This window comes from Lissotriton helveticus, chromosome 7 (assembly GCF_964261635.1).
Source record: "Lissotriton helveticus chromosome 7, aLisHel1.1, whole genome shotgun sequence".
Lineage (NCBI taxonomy): Eukaryota > Metazoa > Chordata > Amphibia > Caudata > Salamandridae > Lissotriton > Lissotriton helveticus.
This window is the reverse complement of record NC_136068.1, coordinates 665846181-665859017: the sequence shown is the minus strand read 5'-3', so window position 1 is coordinate 665859017 and position 12837 is coordinate 665846181. Positions and strand designations below refer to the sequence as shown.

The 12837-nt window shown below is 43.3% G+C and overlaps 1 protein-coding gene across 1 annotated transcript in view; it reads right to left on the bottom strand.

Moving 5' to 3' along the window:
• LOC144769218 (uncharacterized) overlaps positions 1–12837 on the bottom strand; it is a 228048-nt gene that overhangs the window by 134884 nt on the left and 80327 nt on the right. The window lies entirely within an intron of this gene.

Genomic DNA, 12837 nt, shown 5'->3' with positions numbered 1-12837 from the left:
CCTACTTGGGTCACTCCTGTGTCATTGGATGATATTGTTTACCAATGTTTGTGCTAGCAATGTTCTTTTATATTTCCCTATTGTTCTTCTTATTTGCTTCTGCTAGTGTGTCGGTGTGAGAATTGCATGTGTGGCTCATTCCTCCTGTGTGTAATCCGGACACGAGATGGTCCTGTACTAGACCAACGGTTCCAACCTGGCACTTTGATCTGGCAATGCTGGAAGATCAGGCCTTCCGGGTCCTGTTGGGTGATCTTATCTTGAATTTGATTCGACAATGCGGGCTCAGCCTCGTCTATAGAAGTTGAATGGGAGGCCATGAAAGTGGTGCTTAGAGGTTATTGTATCTATTATAAAGTGAGGGTAAGGTCCCACCTTCGGTTAGATACCCGGTGGTTGATCAGCTCCTGCGGGAGCTAGGAGGGACTCCAGATGGGTGGCGTAAAATGCTGGAGGAATGAAAGAAGTTGTTTGAATTGGTTGAAGGCATGCAGTGCCTTGAATTTAAGTCATCTGTGACTAAGGCCCATGTTGATAGGGACAAAGTATAGATGGATGTTGCCTTGGCTTCTTCAGGCTGAGAACCAGGGACATATTATCCTTCAGGTGTGTGACTCTTTGGGCAGAACGTCTTAACCAAGCACGAGATTGGTGAAGCCTTTCTCATCCATTACTGTGAGTTGTATTCGGCAGTGCCCAGGTGTGGTGAGGTAAATGTATGTCTGTATTTATGTATGTATTTGCATTTATAAAGCGCTCTGTAACCCTATGGGCATCCTGGCGCTGAGACACAGTAAACTAAAGATAAAGATGCAGCTGCAGAAAATGACCGGCCGGCTGGTTAAACTCTGGGAAAAAGCCAGGTCTTGACTTTCTTTTGGAACAGCAGCAAATCCTGTATTTGCCTCAATTCCGAGTGGAGGCTGTTCCATAAGCGAGCTGTTGCTAAGCCAAAAGCTCGTCCTCCCATTGTAGATCTCTTACTCTTTGGAATGACTGCCAGATTAGCTGCTGAAGAACGCAAACTACGTGCAGGTACATACCATCCAAACCTAGCCTGAAGCGGTTTGGGTCCAAGTCCGTGAAGCGCTCTAAAGGCAAATCACAAGGACTTGAACAATATCCTTTGTCTCACTGGGAGCCAATGCAGGTCAGCCAAGATGTGTTGGATTATATTGCAGATTCCATGCTGGTTGCACTCAACCCTGCAGAGACAGAACAGTTAGAGGTGGAAACCCCTGACAGGAAGTCAGGGGTACCTATTAAGGACATGGCCCTGTAGAAGGTGCCGGGCCTCTATGGTCTCCCAGTAGTGTTTTAATTTGCTTATTCTCTAGTTCTTGTTTTCAATTTGTGGCCCTCTTTACTGAGGGTATGCTTCCTTTTGCTTATCTGTTATGTTGCTACTGTGTTACTCCCAAAGTAAGACGAAGATCCTCCCCTCCTTGATTCCTACTGCCTTCTCCATGCTTAACAAAGATTATAAGGTTTTGCGCAAAGTGTTGGCTGCCGGCTTGCTTTCCCACATGTGCTCCGTGATGCATGCCAATCAGACAGGCTTCATTCCCATGCATAGTACTATGCTTAATATCTGGCAGTTGCTCCTCGCTCTAGATCAATGTGAGTCTGCTATAGAGAGCAATGGTCTTCTCTATGGACATTTGAAAGGCCTTTGACTCGCTCATATGCTACTATATTTGGCATGGACTTGGGTCTTGCCTTCGTCCAGTGAACAAAGCTCCTTTACACTTGTCTGCTAGCTCTAACTCACACTGACTCTCTGATATCGGAAGCCTTTGTAGTTTAGTAGAGTACCCAGCATGGTTGTCCTCTTTCCCCTTATTATTTGCTCTTGCAATGGAACTGTTCACTCATACAGTTGGCTTAGGCTATCACTATAGTGGGCTGTGTCTTAGTGCCGAGTCCATGTTTCTTTCTTTATCTGAGGACAATATGTTACTCCATTTGAACAGGGAGGATACTAATCTACGGGGGATGGTGAAGGGTTTGATGGAGTTTGGTCTTCACTCAGGGCTGGAAGTTAACTAGAGTAAATCCTTTGTGTGCCCTGGCTCTGGGCTGGTAATAGGCTAGCACACTATCAGATACCTGGGAGTCTCTATCTATCAGTCGCCGGATTTACTTTTCAATGACAACTGTGACAGCGCACTTGCTGGATTGTGGCGATCAGTGGGATTTTGGACTATGATGCTGCTTCCCGTGAGTGGCAAGGTTGTTGTATCCAAGATGGCCATCTTGCCCAGTCTCCTCTATCTGTTTGTGACTCTCCTGCTTCAGTTGACCCGGAGGTTGTTTTGAGCCCTAAATAGTTTCTTTTTGACCTTCTATTGGGGTGTGAGACGAAGCTGTGTGGTGTTTTGGGAACTACACTTACTGGTGCAGGACGGTGGTTTGGCAGCCCCAGATATGGAATTGTATTATCTAGCATGGCAGTTGCAATGGGTGGCATGCTGGCGGTCCAACCTATGGGATGCTGTGGGTGCTCAGCAGAGTGGTTCCCAACTAGGGAGGCACAGACCAGGATCTTGTTAAGGCACCCCGGCATCTGGTATGTGGAATTTGAATTTGCTCATTAGAACAGCATGCTATGTCTGGGCTAGGGCCAGGAGGAGGATGCATGCCAGGATGCCGTATACACGTGAGCTCCCGCTCTTGGTGGCTCGGCATTGGGAGTGACATGGGAGTTGGTCTGGACTCTGATCCTGAACGTTGGCCAGGGATGTGGTGCAGGACAATTTCTTTGTGGGGGTGAATATTGGCTGTTCTGGGAGTTTTCCAACACCCCAGGTGGGCATTTCTTGCTGCACAGCACACTGGTATGTATAATCCGCGAGTGAAGGAACCCGGGATCGGTGAAGCCACCAAGCATGATTGTCTTTGCCTTCTTTTCCTCCTCACGGGGCGGCTGAAGGTGGTCACCCTACTGTGCAAGGCCCTCCTGCAAGGGACAGAGTTAGACCTTTGCCAATCTCCGGATGCATTGAGACCGGGATCTTGGAACACTGCTGACTGATCGGGCATGGAAGGGGGTGTTCTGCAGTGCACCCTGTGGGTGCCCTGGAATGCTCGTTTCAGACTTATTCATTTTTTGTTTTTTGCATCAGGCTTACCTTACCCCCTAGTGCATGCACACTTCCTGCGGGTTCCTCGGTGTGCCCGCAGTGTGCTACTGAGGATACTGGATTTCTGTATATGGTGTAGACTTGCCCCTACCTATCATATTGAATGTTGGTTCTTCAGGTGGTTTATAGGGCCACAGATTGGGAATTTGCATTTAGTCCTCAGCTGTTCCTCCTGGGTCTTCACGAGCGTGCTGCAGGCTGGTAGGTTAAGGATAAGTTTCTAGACCTGGCCTCAATTCTTGCTCGTAGGCAGATAACAATGAGCTGGTAAAAGGGATGAGCATTTCAGGGACATGCAGAGACTCCATTCACAGAACATAAAAATCAAAACACATACCAAATTGGCTTGGATATATACAGATACCGCTGTCAAAACCATGCCTTAAGCCCTCAATCACCCTAGACCCCTACTTCCCCTCCTGCTCGCACTTTCTACTTGTTCTCAGCAGGTAAAAATGTCAGCATTTTTCTTCCAGAATTGGGGAAAATGCACACAGAGAAGATTCTAGTATTATTAAGTCTATGCAGATATTTCATATTCCAGGGAGAAAACTTTCAATCGCGGGAATTTGGCATCAGGATAACATACTCATTATAAGGACCTTAGTGTACAATTTACACATTTTACATACAAACATACTTCCAACAGTGTAACACAGACACCTGCACACACACTTGCGGAAACATTGCATGAACGATTACATGTCTTAAAATGTATGTGGCATGTTACTGTGCCATACTAACTGCAGGATCTCAGTTTGTAAAAAGGGAATCAATTTCAAGCACCCTTAATTGTCTGTGACTTCGAGTTTGGCGAAGGGGTTACTCCTTCACAGTGTGACAGATATCCCATCAACCTTGTTCTATGTGTCACAAGATATAATGCGCTTGTAATAAAGCAGATGGGATATTTTTCATGTTTGTGATAGAGTAAATCGTCAGCCAAATTCAAAGTCGGGCCCTCATCCCATTTACCACAAGCTATACTAATTTCTTTGTTGGCATATCAAGGACTATTTTGTCCGTGACAACATACTCTCGCACCGCTAATCTATATGAAGGATCGCTGAGCAGTGTTGCCTTCGACTATTAGGCCCTTATTATGATTGACCACAAAATGCTGATGGGGCCCTTATCTACAGTTTCTGTACGCATCAAAATAATTATATCTGTGGGAACTGGAAAGGTCTCTTTCTTTTCACCTGGAGATTTTGGGTCAAAGCCGCCAAATTCTTTGGGTGAAAGATTGTAGCAAAATGTACAATTACCCAGAAAATGGGACAGGAATAATAGATTTAACAGTAATTTCTCTATTCCTAGTGGATCCTCAGAGTCCAGCTCTTAATTGGCATGATTTCTAAGACTAAGGAGGAGGAGCGTCGCCCCACTGCTATTTTAGCAGTGCATAAAATAAAAATAAAATGATAATAACATGACATTATCATTTTATTTTTCTATAAGGCACTCAGAGTTGGGGTGGAGCTCTGTAATGCCAAAGCAGAATGAAGAGTGGTTTGAACTCCTCTAAATACACATGGCCGGCCCTTAGCATGTTCTTCAATGGGCTGTGTTGCACAGCCCAGTGGAGAACATGCCCAGCCTCCCAGGCACTGCCTGAGTGGCAAAACAGGCCGCTCATACCAACCACGACACTGCTCATGCAATATCGTGATTGTCTGGGAGAGCCCAGAAGTCTTGGAGTTTCTGGTGCTTGCAGCAGGTCTGAAGATGACGGAGGAGAGAAGTGTGGCGGCGTGGCGGAGAAGGTACATATATTTATTTGTTTTTTTATCCTTTCCTCCCACTGCACGACGCCCGTTTTGAGGCAGCCGCCACTGCCATCACTAACATTGTTTATCACTTATATCTGGCTGGGAGTATGGGTCAAAAGGGAAGGGATTCCAAATATTCTTCAACCCTCCCCACCCCAATTTCTCAAATCCACACTGTGAATACTTTTACAAGTTAGTAACACCTAACTAACCAGAATAGTATGTTGGGCTATCATGTATTTAATTGCATTTTTAAAAGAGGTAATAGAACTTAACTGCAATGTTTAAATAAGTCCAGCCATACTTAAACATTGGCAATTTAATAGAATAAATGTAAAAAATTTCTGGGGTGGGGGTACTGATTTTTTTTTAACAACGGAGGGGCATGGAATAACAAGTTTGAAGACCACTGTTCTAATCCCTGCACAGGGCGCTGAATTAATCAGCACGTGTTTTATCAGGGCCTAAGTAGGAACACCTTAGTGACAAGTTATCTGGGTCAAGGGGCGTGGTTCACAGCTTCTCACTTTGATACCCTTCCAAACTTTTCACACTGTAGTAACAGATCTTAAGAAAGGTATACTGGTAGGGCCCATATGCACATCCATAGAAGTTACTCAACTTACTGGATGTAGTGCAAGTAATCTGTTCTGAAAGTCCACCTCTAAAATATTGCATCAGTGCTGTTTCATGGGGCTCACAGAAGTTAACATCAAAACACAGTAAGATACAGTAGATATATCATCTGCATCTCCCAGCCAACGTCTAGCTGCAAAAAAGTATAACTCTAAAACAATCTGCACTAAAGGTCCAGACAACAACTGTACAACCACCTAATAGTACAAGAACCAGAAAAAACTGAATAGGTGATCCAAACATAAAAGCTGCAAATCATGTATTGCAAGTGAGCAAAAATATTAAACTTTCTCATGGGATCACATTTCCAGTCTATGAATACAAAACTCTCAATAATCAATTGAAACCAAGATAAATATTGCCAAAGAAAATCATACTAGGCTAGGTTGTACAGCTTCCGGCGATTTGAGTGGCAAACAGGTAGCTTGTGCAAGGAACATACTTCTCCACTCGACCCACTTGTCACAGTCTTTGCTTCTTTGTATTCTATGGATTAATGTACCTTGACAGCTCAGCCACATACAATGGTGGTCTGTCATTTGTCAACGCTGCCAACATAAGTGACATGATTTCAGGAGATGCATAATTTGAAGGAGATGGAGGACAATGGCAATTTAAAACCATTTTTATAGTAAGAAGAACCTATGTAGTGACAAGATCAGGGAGTAGATTAGATTCTGCAGTACTGTCACCCATGAGCAAGAGATTATTAGAGGTTATTATTTGAGTTCCACTCTATGATCATCACACACGTTTTGTCTCTAAAGAAAAGATCCACTCTAGTGGCAATTAAGCTGTCCCTATACCCAACTTGCAAGTCTATTGCCAATTTTGATATTCTGATATACAGTGGAAAATAGACAGGCTCCTGCAGTGACAACTAGAGCTCTATTACTTCCACCTGATCAAACTTAAAGGGCAAATTGGAACCCCGAGATGCTGTAGCTCTAACTTTTCTATTGAACATGATATTTTATTACTTCAAGAAACTTGGTGATTTCCTAGTCATCTTTTTTACACCAACACTAAATTCTTCAAAAAGGGGTGGTGTTCATTGGTGTCTGTCAATGTATATTGCATACCATTGTAATATTGATGCTTTCAAGATTAAATTAGACATGTGCTTAATTTTGCTCCGCAATATAGAAAACTGGAGTCTAGAGCTGCAAAGTACAAGCATAATCTTGGTAAATAGTACATTTTTGTTGGAATGAAAAAGGTCCTCTGCATGGCTCAAGAGAGGTTGCATCCCTGCCTCAAGTTTACGCAAGTAACAAGTAATATCTTTGCTCTCTACCTCTGTATACACACCAATCACGTTTGTGCACTGTGCCTTATTTTTAAAAAAGGAGTGAGACCCATAATGAGGCTCTATGGTCAGAGAGGCACGCCAAGTGCATCCTTCTTTTGCGGAGATAGCTACCACCTAGTCACCAGGCTTTAGAGACAAGAAAGTGGTGGCAGCAAACCCGATTTAAGTCAACATGGCAGGCCTTGCCTGACACCCGCTAGAGTGAGCTTTTCAGCATTACCCATGCCTTAAGCTGTCTACCAGCCCCATGAAACCGTATACCTTTGCCAAAACATGGCGAACATGGAAGATGCGTTTGTGTATTGATTGATGATGGTAGATGTATGTGGAGCACATGTTGTGCCTGTAATCATGGGCACACTGGCATTCAATTTGTGTGATATAAAATACAAGTGGTACTTATGATGGAGGATTTGGGAGAGGTCATACAGCAAGTGTGAATTAAAGAACTCTACACAGATATTCCAGAAAGTAGTATACTGGGTCAGATTTTGTGTGTCTATGAAAGGAAACAGAAGATCCCTTTGAAGCTAAGAAGTTTCCCCTACCTGTTGTAAACAAACCTAGGACCCTAGTGTAACCTTTCCCGAATCATGCCCTTATATAGGTATACATTATCCAATCCTTATATAGGCATAGAAATCATTACCATATTTAGACTGAGCCTATGCAGCCCAAATATGGCATGGCTACTTACACTAAGTTCCAAGAAGCAACAACGATTTCTTAGAGAAACCCGCCTTCAGCAGTTAGGGACATCCCCCTGCCTGAATACTAATTTATCTAGGAAATCATGGAGTTGTCGAAGAACTGAGTCTTTGATGATGTTATTAAGTCCAATCACACTTCAAACTCGGCACTTTCAAATTATAAATATGCCTAGATTTGCCCAGACAAACACACAGTGGTTTGGAGCAGATCGACTAACTACTTGCCCGAAACCCTGCAGCAGCAAGTGCCGAAGGAAGCCGACCCTCCAGCTGACGCACTGAGAGACGCTGTCTTTTCTCCAGCCGAGAAATCCAGCTCCAGTGTTTCCAGCCTACCCTTCCGGGTTGCTGGGAAATCGAGTCATAAGAGAGAGATACAAGACCTCCTTCATTCTAAACCAAGGTACGGAGCTGATTAGACCCTTAGAGAATTCTTGAATAGATTATTGGCAGAAAAAGGACTCAACTAAAGCTACTCCTCACTTACTTCTTCCCTTGTGCTAGGCTTAGGTCAGGTACACCGGGGTAGGCGTATTTTAGAAGCACCAGTTGAATACTTTTAGCCATTATTTTATCACTGTATGTATTGTATATGTTTTAAGCAATTTATGGCTTAGAAACCATATCATGCTTTTACAGTACTACTTTATAATACTGTTCGTATTATATACTCTGTACTTTATAACCAGTATTACGATTGTAGCAGTACATTTCTTATGCTTGAGAAAGAAGACTGTTCAATAAATGCTTTTTATTGAAAACGCCCATCTCTCTACGTTCTCAGCACCTCTAGTGAAACGAAGCATGCACGATTGACTGAGTAAAATAGCTATCTATTGTTTCTGCGACTCTAGAGATTGATTTCTTATTCTTGGGAAACAAATTTGTCATGTTTATGCGGCTGTCATAAACGAATCCCTTCTTGATTATTCGAGAAAGTTTCTAGTGACCTCTGAGCTAGCTGTCACTCACAATTAAGTTTAATATATACGATAGAGACCTAGTCGACTTCAGTCCTACATCTAAACTATAGTATATGTTATTCCAATGCGCAGAGCCTATTGGGAATATAGGAACCACACTACATACCCTTTTGTCCTCTGGAAAGCTGATCACTTACATGTTAAGAGGTAGTTGAATTGAAAGAGTTCATATCTTTTGTGTTCTAATTATGCAGTTCTCCTTCCTCATAGCACCTTAGTCCTCCTGATCATTATGCTTAAACTTTGGACAACAACCATGGCTGGATCATGGCTGGATCAGTCTACTTTGAAAAATCAAGAGTGCGGAACTGCCCATAGCCAATACAAGAACAGGGATGTATGACATTACAACGCATGCTTTTACATCACATGCTTTTACAACGCGGTTTTTACAACACATACCATTACAACGCATAATGCTTTTAGGCGCTGGATAGTGAATCGTTTAATTTACTATTCCAACTCCAGTCCCCGTGGATAGTAGGGAAGGTGTTGGATAGTACATTAAACCTATTCCTTATCCTAGAGCGCCCCCCAGCGCAATGCATTGTAATGGTTTGCGTTGCAAAAGTTGCGTTGTAAAGTCTCTGCGTGGTAAAAATTGCGTTGTAAAGGTTGTTCACCCATGAACAGATATGATGGAATACACAATCTCACAGTGGCGGATGGGAGAATTTTAAGTCTCCAAGATTAATGTGCCAACATCCTACTTTCCTTTCCAGGTTTGGGATGAGTATTCGAAAAAGATCAGGGAGTCTGCTGGGAGCCTGCTTCCTTGGATGGTGGTGCTTTTGCTCTAGGAATATTCTGCTTTGAAGGAGGGTTTACCCAAAGCAGTGCGTATCGCTTAGATTTAAGGGACTCTTGTACCTCTGTGCTGAGGTGGAGGTCAGAAACCCCCAGAAGGGTCTTCAGCACAACACATCGACCCCCAGAATTAAAGGGAGGAGGGGAACTCACAGGAGCGAGTTCTGCGGCCAAAATCCTTCAGCCAACAAGCAGAAGGCTACTAAAAAAAGTTGACTTGCATCCTCAGTTGAGAAGCGACCAATAACTCACCAGAATCATCATGACATTGCATGCTCAGGCAAGAAAAAAACACCACTAAAATCTGGGGTGAGCACAAAGCATATTTGGGTTGTGGGCTGTGTTTGGCTTGAGAAGAACCCAAGCCACAAGGCCACCAGGACCGCAAGTATCATGACTGGGCTGCAGTGGTCTCTTCACGGCTGCTGGTGATGCTGGTAATTGCCTGTCGCAGGGACCAGGATTTACCATGAACCTTGTAGTCTTTTGTAGAATTTTAAATTGATTTTATATTATATTTAATGTTAACGTATTAAATATCCTATATTTCTCTCTTGGTGTCAGCCATTTTTTTGTGCAGTGGTCATAACTTTAAGCTACTAATAACCTTTTGACTCAGAAAGGGGCAATCCACAGACACATCCCTTGACCATGCCTTTTCTCCTGAGAGCAGAAAAGGACCACCATTCTACTTGAGAAGCATTTAGTAAAACAATCTACATCAATAAAGTAGAGGATCCATTAGAGGCAAAGGGGTTAGAATCACTCAGTGCCTAGAGTTCATGGTAGAAAGTGTTTTTGATAAATTGGCATCAGAAATGCAATGACCAGAGTGTAAGGAATTAAAGATAGACAGCTGCAATGACAAGACTTCCCACTCCCGCAGTAAAAGATGCATAGGTCAGCAGCATTGATCAGTTGCTGGGACCTATAGCTTTTCTAGTTGCGCTTGCATCTGAGAGACATCAGTATGATACTGGTGTCTGCCGATGGTGCGAGAGGGGAGACTGAGGATACCTGAGGGATAGAGACTGCAATGTCGGTCACAGACTTTTGTTGTATTTAATGTTTGGAAGGCAAGGATGATTGTTCATTCAACCGTCTAGAGCATGGGAAGAGAGGATAATTCCAGTCGTGGTTTTTAATTAGAGATTCGTCACACCATCCCCATGGAAATAAGACAGTGCATGAGGCGCCTGAAACTTTACAACTGGTGTGCATGGCATGAACTAACAATATAAATAGAACGAGAATCACGTATAAGGTTGTGAGCCTCCTCTGTTCTTTGGTCGAGCCCCCCCAGTGCCCCTGGTTGTCCAACCCAATACTTATCTTGTCCTTATCGAGAAGTATGGAAGGAAAGGGAGGGCATTGACAACCAAAGCTCTTCAGACTGAGCTAAAGAATACGAGAACTGAATTCTGGTAATGCCAACACCATAAAGAGATGTAAGGAGACTGTAACCAGATGAAACTGTAGAAATAAAGTAACTATTTGGGTGGTAGGACACTGGAATAAATATTGTAGGAATATCATTTTGTCCCAGATGATGGCTGAAGTGTACATTTTGAACAGTAGTGCTGAAAACTGGAAGAATGGAACCTTGAAAAGAAAACTGTCATTTTGTGAAGCTGCTTGGACTCAGGTTAGCCAAAAAGGCCAAGTACCAAATGTCATATGACGTTTTTTCATACAACTCCATTAGTTCAATCAATTTGTGCACACCCCATGTAATTTGTCTGTGCTTGGCAATTTGCTTTTTCTCATGCCTCCTAGATTTGGCTTAGTGTAAACTTTCTATGGTTATCAAATATTTACACTTAAAAGGCCCCCTGTGGAATCTGCCAAAATCACTGAATAACCTTTCGTTGCATCCAGGAAATCAGCATTGACAAATCCAATGTGTCTGATTTTAATGTGTTAATGCTTGCAAAGAGCAAGGGCGCATGCTTGTGTTGTATTAAATAGCACATTACTGAGAGTCCTATTGGCTTTACCAGTGCTGGTTTAGTTTCTATATTCTACACTAGCTCAAAGCAGACCCGTACTACCCCAGCGAATCAATTCTGATTGGAATGATATAATCATTCGTGGCTCACACTACCAAATATGGGTGTCTATCATGAGAATGGCTCCGGATGTGAGTAATCCACAGGAGAGATATACTACATGACAAGAATTCAAAATTGCATGATGATTTATTCAACATGCTGTTCCTCATTTACACTTGGAAGCTCACAGCCCAGTCAGGCTTTGGTCATTTTGTGCAGATGCAGAGAGAGCAGTGAGATACAGCTGTGCTCCTCCTCTTTGTGGGCACTAGAGTTGCTGCTACTCCAGACAACAAATCAATTCCTGCTTATTATTTTAGAATGGACCAATCAGCTGCACATTGTTACAATGGGCAGTGCCTCTGCTACAAGACTGCTGAGTCAGTCATGTGATTTCTAGTGACACTGAAACACACGAATCACTCAGCATGTGAAATTTGTGAGATTGTTGGTAATAAATCCTTGGATGCTACTTATCTATTGCACCGCATTGGATGTGAAAGTCATAGAATAAACTTCCTTCCTTCCTAGAAAACTGAGGCAAAATGCTAATTCCTTCACACATAGGGGCTTATTTATGGGGAACTGGCTTAGCGCAGCGGCGCTACCATATGCCAATGTGAAAGGTCAGTAACGCACCATATTTAAGCAAGCAAGTTCCTGTCCTTTCCTCCTGTGCTGGCCCACAATGTGCTGCCTAGCGCTATCACAGGCAACCATGTAACATGGTGCCAGCGTGTCTGCATTGCATTCAGGATTCGTGTTTTGTGCAGGAAGAGGACCTGACTGAACAAAAACAATCCTGAGAGGCATTTTCCTCTTTCTGCAGCACACAAGGAAAGAGGAAAAATGAAGAGAAATAAAATATATCTCCTTGCTACTCCTGCTCTTGGGGAGGTGTAAGTTGTTGCCCTTTCTCCAGGTTTACGTGATTAAGTAAATCTGGGACAGCGTCAAACCCCATGGGTGTTGCGTGGGAAAACCTACTGCAATACCCAGGGAACGCCTCCCTGGTGCAGAGAATGGCAACTCAGCGACTTTAGCTGCTGTCTACAAAGTGGCTTTGCGTGGCCTCATAGATATAGTTGAGAGGGTTGCGCCACTGGAGTGTTAGAAAAGTGATGCCCTGGCAGCGCAAGCCTCTCATGGATAAGCCCCATAGTTTGGACCTCGGTGACAGCGGAGCGGAGAGAAGAGCAGCAATGTGGAAAACCAAGCTGGTCAACTGTCATTTGGTTTGTTGAAACAAATCACTCATGGTTAAACATATATCTCACAATTTAGAAGCATTTTATAATGGACAATCAGGTAGAATTCTACATAAGTCGGTAAATACAACTTATCTACAAGGGATCTGGAGTGACGATAGACAGCAACAGCATGTGGACAGAGCAGGGATATCACAGGGATTAATACTAAACAT